This window comes from Hemitrygon akajei, chromosome 30, assembly GCF_048418815.1.
Source record: "Hemitrygon akajei chromosome 30, sHemAka1.3, whole genome shotgun sequence".
NCBI classification, from domain to species: domain Eukaryota; kingdom Metazoa; phylum Chordata; class Chondrichthyes; order Myliobatiformes; family Dasyatidae; genus Hemitrygon; species Hemitrygon akajei.
The window spans coordinates 23736674-23747385 of record NC_133153.1 but is presented as its reverse complement, the minus strand read 5'-3'; the positions used below and the strand labels follow the sequence as shown (position 1 = coordinate 23747385).

At 38.3% G+C, this 10712-nt stretch overlaps 1 long non-coding RNA gene across 2 annotated transcripts; it reads right to left on the bottom strand.

Annotated features, from left to right (window-relative positions):
- Positions 1-54: 54 nt before the first annotated feature.
- On the bottom strand, positions 55-10188 carry LOC140718867 (uncharacterized). Of its 2 annotated transcripts, none has more exons than XR_012096822.1 (3): positions 9862-10188; positions 8117-8203; positions 55-2329 (listed from the first exon to the last, which is right to left on the bottom strand). It is a non-coding gene; the product is annotated as an uncharacterized lncRNA (long non-coding RNA). The 2 variants fall into 2 exon arrangements; XR_012096821.1 differs by having other exon boundaries at positions 55-2326.
- Positions 10189-10712: the final 524 nt, after the last annotated feature.

Here is a 10712-nt window from a genome sequence, read left to right as displayed (position 1 = left end):
CCTCTCACAAACACACATTGCACTCACAGCAAATTCTCCATCTAACACTCAGGGTGCATTTTCCCCATGTCCATTTTTATTTTTAGCTTTCTTCATTATTATACATTAGATGCAGAATGCGGACAGGATCGCCAGAAACACATTAAAACTGACCAGATATTGTTAGGTAGCCGAGATATTTTAGTGAGTACGAAGACCGCTCCAGACTGGTTATCCCTATCCAGATCCATTCTCTTCTCAAATGCACGATTGTTAATTCCACGTTTGAAATCGGGGTAAAATATCACCGAAACCAGTTTGTTTTGCTCTTGTTCCTTGGGGAACGTTAGGTTAATGTGATGCTCCACCGCAACCTCGGGCTGAAGATGTAAATCAGACCTTGGTCCATCTCCTTGTCTGGGATCGAGAGGGTTTGTAAAGATACAGAAAAAAAAAATGCAACCCCCCGGGTTTCCATCGCGGCGAGGCGAAGCAGCGAGGCGAACATGTCGGCTGGATATTCCGGCAAATGAAGCAGGTGTAAAGTGCGCTCAAAAACTGGTTGCAACATGTTTAGCTAAATTTGTATAATATATGTTTGATCAATAAACTGAGCTTGGATAGGCCAACAAAAGGTGATGATGTAGAATTAATTAACCACACAAGTCACTTCTGACGAGCACAGTGCTACAAAATTGGCAAACAAATTAAATGGATGAGAAAAGAAACTCCAAGCCACCAATCTATTTTTAGGTCAGTAATAGTTTTCTCTTAATGGACTGGATTCCCCTCAAAACTCTAAAGGTTAACGCTTGCCGGCTAAACAATTAAAACGCAGAGGTGCTGAAATGTGTTAAAAGACAATGGTTTTATTTCTAAAAGGGACGCGGCGTGACACATGCCACTGTTGCTGTTTCAGGCGCTGGTCCGATAAGGTGCTAAGCAAAAACGGGACAGATGTGCCCATTGTTCTACGATTAACAATAACGGATGAGGCTAGACAAGGGTATGGAAAACGTGGCCCTGTTCTCGCAGGCGAGCCGCGGGAGGGACGGAATTATGACATAATAGATTATGATATTTGATTGAATTCGTACAGATCTACGAGAAATTGATCAAATTGATTGGATGGGAGAGAATCGAATGATAAATGTAAACGAAGCAAGTGTCGAATTACGTATCAGAATTCTCATATATATAATATTAATACACATATATGTAAGTGTGAGAAGGAATCAATCATTCGGTCTTATATTTCAGCAGAACAAAATTACTATGATGGCAATTATGACATGGCAAAATGCGATTAGCCAAGAAAACATCAATAGCAAACAGATGAAAAGAATTTAAAACAGATCATCGCAGCAGCAACCTTACTATTATCTGTTTAATCAAACCCCACTTAGCACTGTGATGGATACATTACATCAGTTATATCATTAAGCCGCTATCTTAGCAGAAGCATTAAACAATATTTGTTTCAAGTAGTCATTTGCTATATATCCTTGGCAACAATGAAATAATCACTATTAAGAACAACCATGATTTATCAAGCTATTGTCATGCTTCAAATATTCCTCAGCCGTTTTATCAATTAATAACTTATATTCTGATTATTGATTGTGTTAATTCAGTGGAATCTTAGTCAATGCAATAGATTAGATGCGATAAATAGTTGGACGAAACGACCTTTATATAACCCTGTCAATACGATTTCATGGAAATATTAGGACCCAAAATTAATTTACTTATGCATTGACATTAGCACAGATTGGACTTGCACACATGCCGAGCATTTCTTTTGCATTTCCAAAGTCCGACTCACAGTTGACCCACGAGGAACCACACAAAACTTTATTAAGAGAACAAATTGGAGAATGGTGAATTTTGTAACATTGGGTTGCAACAAGACCTGTTTATAACCCATTGGGTTAATGAAGTAAAGCTGCTCTAGGTGCCAGCGTGTGTACATGATTATTAATGGTCCAGGAGCATTGCGGCCAACGTTTGCGTATTTATTGTTCTGGGGAGGGGTGGGGGTGTACGGGATGAGGAGAAATCACATATTTGAAATCAAAAGGGTAGTGGCTAGGAACTAAAGGCCGGCATTAGTTAATCCAACAAAACGTTGAAAAGACTCTTAAGGGTAAATGTAGCAGCATCTTGAGCAGGCGTCTTCTTGCTCTTCTTTTATGGGGCTTGTAGTGGTCAGTTGCTGAAGGTCTGTCTTGATTGAAAAGGGACATGTCAAAGGTGACGCTTCAAAACTCCAAAAGCCAACAGCTGCCGTTTCAACAGATTAACCGGAGATTTTTTTTGTACTTTCGCCTGTTGAGCTTCTTGGGACCTACTTGGCCATAAGAAAACACACATCTGTCAGTCCAAAAAATATAAGAAATACCAGGCGGATGTTTAAAATTACTAAGGGTGGAATTAAATGCAGCTGTTCCTGAACAACAATTTCTTCTCCACAAAAATCATGCACAAAAAAAATCAGACTTAAAAAAATGCAAGATACATTTTTCCTCGTATCGACGTTTCCCATTAACGATCTCTCAATAAACAAGACTGAACGTCAGAGAGTGACAGGAAATGCGTGCTCCTAGAGTTAGCAGGAAGGTAATTAGCAGCAATGGTAAATCTTTAAAAGTTTTGAGCCACCGTTTCAACCGTATTTAAATGTATGTGTTATTCTCTTGAAAGCATGTTGAGTTTAGGTTAGACTCCTACGTTAGAAGGATTCCAATCTCGAAGTACGCTCCCTGCAGCTCAATGCAAATATCGCTAAAGTTGGAAATATTTTGAATTTCAGTTAATTGCCTCACTGTGATTAGCACCAGTGTAAACACGATTTATTTTGGAAGTACACAGGAACCTTAAGTTAACCGTTGTTAGCAAGGCAGAAGCTGACATCAGATTTGATGATTGTCCTGCAAGTGATATCTTCATAACGAAAACACTCTCTGACCTTACTTAGATTTCCACTGTTTAGCCTCAAACTTCATTATACTGACGGCGGTGCATGTAGTTTTAATGAACATTAAGGCATGTTCGTTCCCTCATAGCAAAGCAGAGGCCGGCCATCACGCTAAAACTGCATCTGTTCATATTCTCATACTGGTCGATATTTCTCATTCACACTCGCATCTCCGCGGCTTGTAAAGGGAAAATTAGACTTTTGTTGAGATTCACTCAAGCAAATCTTATTCGTGTTAGAACGCGAGTTTGTCGCATATGTTTTGTGACTGAATTAAAATGTAAAATGGTCGTGACCTGATGGCACTTCAGTATCCTGCAAAAAGCCCGACCGCTCAGCCAGCAGACACGAAGAATAGGATTAGAAAAAAGGCACGTGGCAATTAATTTGGCGGAGATTAATTGGTATAAATGCCTATGTTATTAATATCAAATGAAACATACACGTGGATTGGAGGCATTCTCAATTTTGTTGCCAATTTGTTTTAAGTTCATTTTATACAATTAGCAATTGTTATATTATTATACACTTTCACTTTAGATTTTATTGTAGAATTATAATATAAATATTCGTTATTTTAAAGCGGTCAACTTTTAAATACACTTTTTATTGGAATTTTCAAAATATTTTGTATTTAGTTTTAATTTACGGGGTTATTCCTTATTTAACGCAATTTCATGTGTGATAAAGGCTTTTGTGAGATTTATTAATTTTTTTTCAATTATATTTTCTTTTAAGTTGTATTGTTCACTAAATTGACACAAAAAAACAAGTGGTTTACCTTAATTCGTTTTCGGTTCTATTGTTTCAATTGGCCGGGGAAGTGGGGTGGTAAAGCCCATGTACTGGTGATTGAAGATTCAAGATTGCCATTGTGTGAGGTGATAATGGCAGTCTGGTGGGAACGAGAGGAATAAGGGGAAGAGGAAGGAAGTGGGGCTTACATGAGTGTATTATTGTCATAGTTCAGCTACTGGGTTACGAAACACCCTTCTATTGTTCCAACATGAAGGAGAGAGGCTACTGACAAATAATGGGCAGCGTGGAAAGGCGTCGTTCGCATTTCACTTGGACAAAAGTACAAAAAGAATTCATGTATAATTGTCCAGGTAAATCTGTTATTGACTGCACAATAATGGTTCCCAAACACCACTAATGCAGGCTCCATCCCTACAGAAGTTATTGCACTTGCTCCGGTACATTATCCCCCCCTTATTTCGCATTTTATGAACTATTTGCTAAGCAAGCAGAGTTGTTCCCATTAAATATTTACACTCTAATGTCTTCTTGTTTCAAATTATTAATTAGGCGCCTTTGGTCATTTTAAGTTGAAATGGAGAGTCTGCGAGGCTTTAAATATGATTTCAAATTATTACTGCCTTCTATAATGCGAAAATTATTTCATGCCTTGCACGTCAGAGATTAACAGCTTCAAGGATCAATAATGTGAAATTCGCGAACTGGAAGTCTGCAAATGACAGCATTATTGATAGCAGACATGTAAATTACTTCATAGGATAAAACAAATAAGAACGTAAAGCCACAATCATTAGGACTAAAACGGGCAAATTGCTGTATATCTGCAGTAACAACACCAGAAACATGGAGAAATTGTCAGAATAACGACAACTGTAACCAGCGAGGATTCCAAGTGACCCTTTCTGCATGGAAATCAATGCAAAAGCGTTAGAAGACGGATCCATTTTCCTTGTATTTTAACGACAACTTAAAATCAACTTGCTATTTCGGTTCATGTACTCTTAAGCAGCAGTCAGCCTCAACATGTTTAACTAAAGATCCGTCTTTCCTGTTACTTTGATACCACACACTAAAACTAAACGCGAATATACTGATACTCACCAGTATTATTTTTTCAAAAAGCATTTGTAATCTAGTCAGAATATATTTGATATTGACTTTCACTTTGATCATGTGCCGTTAACGTCTAGTCGTTTTTGCTCATTTTTTGCTTTGAAAATAAATTGTCGATAAAACACTTTAGATACTCAGTCAACATCACCTTCTATTTTCTTAAATACATGCTTTGTATTTGGTTTATATTTATTTGAAAATAGTAGAGCTACTGCTACCATTAGCTTTTTAAAATTACTTGGTTTTATTTCCATAATCGAAAACTGTTTACAACTGAATGCAACTTTTAATTTCTTTTCTGATTCCTGGAATATTTTAACACTTAAATTGTAAAAAAATGTTGCGAGCTGAAATCACCATCAGTTTATAGAACCGGTTGAATGGAGGGAATTTAATTTAGGGAAAGATGTTGCTGGTAATTCCAAGTCATCGTTTGAAAAGAACTCGGCAGAGTGGTTCTCCTGTTTAATGCAACCGGGGCAATTACAAATGTATTTTACACACATTTCAAACGAAAGCCGCTAAGAAAAGATGTTTGTCATTTTCAAAAAACTAATTAATTTAATGTAAATCAAGAAATTCGGGTAAACAATGCAAAGTTTGAATCTACAAATGTTAAAGAAGTGCGGAATTTACGTAACAAAATCTGCACTGTAAGTCAATCTGGAAAATATAGAATAATGTTGATTAATGGATGTGATATATCTAGGTTGGTTAAATGTGCCAAATTTGTGAGAGCAAAACGATTACTCTGTTTTTGGTACGTTCAATATACAGGTCCACGTACATTGACATTAACCAAAGTCTCATTCAAACGACTCTGTCCCTGGCAATGGAGGAATTCAGAGCTGGGCGTGTGCTGAAACAGGTAGGAAATGTGTAACTAGATAACCACAGATCAAGTTTGCTTTAGGTGAAAAATGCTAAAAATAAACACTTTGCTACCAACTGCCATACATACTTCTAGAAATCCCTTATTAAATTCCCAACATTGATAATGTTGACGGTTCTGAAAGTTGAGGAATATATTTCACAGAATTTCAATGGAATCGAAACGATCAGTGACAGGAACAGGGGTGAATTGTTTTTAAAATAATAAGTCGATTTAAATATCTGAGCATTAGACATTTACACGCACAGAAAGTCTGTTCAGCTCTCCAGACGCTGCTTAGATGACATTCCTGCTCAAATGAGAGCAGGAAAATAAAATATATGTTGTAAGACCAGCAACTAACTGGCAATAGTTGTTAAAACGACTAAATATTCAGTGTCGACCCTGTTTGGGAACGGGGAAGGATTTTTGAATACTCAAGTTTCCAATATTCCCAATATTACCCACTGTAATGATGAGCAAATAAATTCCAAGGGTTTTGTAATAGTTCCTTCTACCTGATGCACTGCATGTTCAAGCTCAGATGCCAAAACGAGCTCGATGTAACTGACAAAACTTCCATTATTAGCAACTGAATCATTTAATGTCACCTGAAATCATTACATTTAAAGAAGCAATCAAAAGACTGGTGTAAATTTAATAGTAATTCACTATGCGAGAGCTATGGTAGAGGGAATCCACCAAGGGAGAAAATTCAATTGGCTAGATGGCAAAATTGATTTGAATTACGAATTTGAAAAAAAAACCGATTTGAAAGATGCTACTAAAACTTTTGTTCCATGTAACTCTCCAGAGGTGATACTCTGTTTCTGGTTATGATTCCCAGCGCCGAGTTTCAAAATTATAAACAAATTCTGCTGTCTCAATCGCTCTCGGAATTGACGGGGCTAATTAATTCGGGCCGACTTTGGCACAGGTTTGAAAAGCTGTGTTAGTTTTCCGACACAGTTGTGGAAAGTCAACAGCGCGGGAAAACTCTCAGTTGAAATGACAACACAAACAAAACCGGACCACTCCGTCCTGTCATATCCAACAAAAGGATCATCTATACATGCAGCTAAGCAATTGTTAATGTTTAAAATGCCCAATACAGACCAAACGGCGAGGGCGGAACCCAAGCATCGTTCAATTACAAAAAAGTAGTTAGTATAATTTAACATGAAACATCACGCATAATACAGATTAATGAATGGCATGTGTACAAATGTGTGGATTTAATAGCATGAGACGAGTGTGTACCACCAATGGTTAGAAAGTTCCTGTACTGTGTACTCAGTTAAATAATCTCATTCAACCCCATTCCCCACCCGTTAAAAAAATCCGAAGAGCGGCAGGCCAGTGAACAAGATCCGGTGACAATTAAATGGCCTATTAACAACAGCAGCAACCGATATGTTGCAGCAAAATAAAATAATTAACTCTTATCTAATTCAAAGCAGGGCCAGATGCAGAAAGTTAACGTGAGGTGCTTCGCCGTCTCTTCTGTAACCTAAATTTATGTTAAATTGGTCAATGTGAACTGCGTTCGGGTTATCGCAATGGTCTTGTAAATATAAACACAACAAATATGGCTGTTATAGTGCCTAGCCTATTAGTTATTACTGCACTACCTATCAAGATCTTTCAGTGAAACTATGTGCAGGCTTAAAACAGAAGAGCGTTTCAAAGAGATGGTTCCACGCCAATCAATTTGTAATTATCAATCTGTGGGCCTTTGCGGGTTTACCGCACAGACGTAGTGAAGAATGTACAGCGAGAGCAAAATCGAAAACACGATTCACCAATCAATAAATGAGACGAAGATAGTTCAGCATTTTCACACTGTTGAGCAAAGCAATTCAATGATATTTGAAATGGTTCACACAACAAACGTTCAGTGTTTACTGGATATTCATTTACCCCTATGCAACGTAATTTATATCACAATAACCTAAATTTCCATTTAGAATTGGTGCCGTTATCGTTGTATATGACATTAAAAAAATCTTTTTATTTGTTGCTTCGCCACTTGATCATTGAGTGTCGCTCTCTCAACCAATGCACAGGAGCTCTCATTTCATCCGCACTTAATGGGCAAACATGGAGGAGAACTACTCCTTGTGTTCTGTATACGCCCTGGTCAAATTAGGAAACAGAACTTTGCTTAATAGCGTCAACTACTGCACAACTAACTAGCAGAACTGCAACGTTTTTTTAAATTTTTGCAACTCAATCAGGGACGTGATTTTGAATCGAGAATTGCTGTATCCAATTAGCACTGCATTTTGTACAGGGAAATCCATCACGATAAAAATAATATCGTGTCAATTACCACACCCTCTAGTAACTAATTAAATAAAATATTGTGAAATTTGGAAACAACTAACATTGAACCTTGACATTGATGAAATCATTACCTTTAACACTGTATTACCAAACGGCCATCTCTCTCCCATCTTAATCCACAATCTTTATTCTACAATTATGATCATCACTCTCAGGTACTATAAAAGAAGGGAATTAAAACAGACTCTTAAATAGAATACAGTAAATTGCCTAAGACAATTATAGAATATTTCAGATAGCGTAACATGTATTACCCGAATGAGTACAACGCGCATATCCCCAATGTTAATATTAAGCCTAATGACAGAAGGTCAGAACTAAAGCAGAAACATCACCGGTCTTGATAAAGGAGCTAATAGGCGTTTCATTAGAACCTACTTCTAAAACAACATTAATAGGTAGCATGAGCAGTTCTCTATATATCCGGAGTTTACTATTCAGACAATATATTGAAAGCATTTATTATACCAAAAGGCAGTAGGCGAAATCTTTATGTCGTCTGTTTTAATTATAAGTATTCCCCACGTTAACAGTGAAAGCACATCTATGTTTAAATATAAAGGTCCACTAACTATTGAACCTCCGAAAAAATGTACTTTAAAATCATTATATGGATAATACAGGCCAGGCCATCCATTATATCTGATTGTGAGTTCACTCATGCACTTTTCACAACATTAAATTTTAAATGTCATTTGGTCAAATAACAGAAGGATACACACTTTGAGAATTGTGCATGCAATTTAAGGAAGTGATATCAGGTTGACTGGAAGCAATTGCTCTGTCAATTTTATACGCTTAAATAAGTGCTTGGTTTCGAAGCAGTTAAGTGTAGATAATAGTCTGTCTTGTTCAAATTTACACAAGAAGTCCTTTAGTTGATTTGGTCATCTCGGTTCAAAGGAAGGCATCTCAATTTTGTATATTTTTAAAATATATTATTAAACTGTCACATAATTGAGATTAATCTACTTTAACTAAGCTAAATTATTATTTTTAAACGATCAAGAAATACGAACAAGACATCCTGGAAACTACACGTTAGTACGGCCATCAAACCATTACGCAAATCTTTCATCAATCGCATTGTGATTTGTATGCTAGTGCGCTCTCAAATTCCCTGAAATATATATGAAATATTATGAGCTGTGACCTGTCACGTCACTTCCTGTTTTTATCCATTCAAGAAAGTTTATAATGGTCTGCTTCTACAGTTCTTGGAAGCTAGGAATAGAGTTAATGAATGATATCCCTTGAAACATGTCAAGCGGGTCTTAGTTGCTTAATCCTCCACGTACAGTCACTGCCACAAGCCGACCTGTTCTCCCGCCCATCAAGACTTCTGCTTATTTCTCAAAAGTCTCAATCACAAATGTCCAAATTCATTCTTGATTTCAGACGCATATACAAATCGTGTTTAATATTTTTGTTGGCATGTAGTATTAAAAAATTCTCAACGTCATCCACCCCTCCTCCCACCATCGTTCCTATGCAATTCCAACCCATTCCCAGATCATATCAAAACATATTCTCAGTTCAACACTTACTCTTCCCCCCCCCTCCCTTATCCACCCCGCCCGGATGTTGACATCTATTTACAAGAGTTGAATGAGACGCCCTTTCTCCCTAACACAAGTGTGATGCTGGAGATCCCTTTCCGCGTCCGTGACACATGCCCCTCGCCCTCGCCGGAGTTACCAGCGGATTTGCCACTCCAAACCCAGCGGGATGCCACATGTAACTGGGACGTAGCCGAAAGCTATTGATAATCGTACCCCTTGGATCTCTTTGCAATTCTGACTTGAGCCATACTTACCGAAATCCGCGCTAAAGGCATATTTGCGGCTGTTTCGTGGCATGTTGCAGTTTTTATAAGCATCCACGGATAATCAAATGTCGTATGTGCCCCAAGGAGAAATAGATCTGCATAATTTCAATTGGAAGATCTCCTGTTCAGTTCCAGGGCCTGTTTTTTTTTGGGTGGTGGGGAGGGGTTGTTCGGGGTTCGGGCTCGGGGTTGCCTCTTAGCATACAAAAGTTTTTTCAGCTTGTCCGGGGAGTCGCCCGCATCAGCCGGAGAGAGTCCGAGCGTTCGGTCCTGGGGCCGGGGAACATCCAGTCCCCTTTGGCCCGTCCTGTGGACTTCAGGAGAAAGACCAAAGGTCCCCTACCCTCCCTCCGCACCTCCCGCCGCCCCATCCTGTATCTCGCCCTCTTGCTTTCGGAACAGTCGCCGGAAATAGCAAGAAAATATATTAAAACAGTTAAAACAAAATAAAGCAGTTCTAGCCTTCTTCCTTGTCGGTGGGGTGAAGCTGCTCGTTTCGGTCAGTATATCCTCGCAATGCCAGTTGCATTTGAATAGCTCTGGCTTGTTATGTACCTCAATGGCTATGAAAGGGAATCAGTATGCAAATTGTTTCAGTTACAATCGAAAGGTTCGATCTGAGGGTGCTCGCTAACGGAAGCTGATGTCAGCTCTCCCTGGATTAGTCGAGATATATCGGCCCAGTGAAGTAGTGTTTTAAATTCTTGTTAATTAAAAAAAAACAGAGCTTACAACACGACTGCCCCCACCCCCCCAACAACCCCTCCAGTGAAGGCTGAATAGCCCCTTTAAGACAATTATCATTCTGCAGGTGTTAACTGGTAGGTTGCAATGTATGT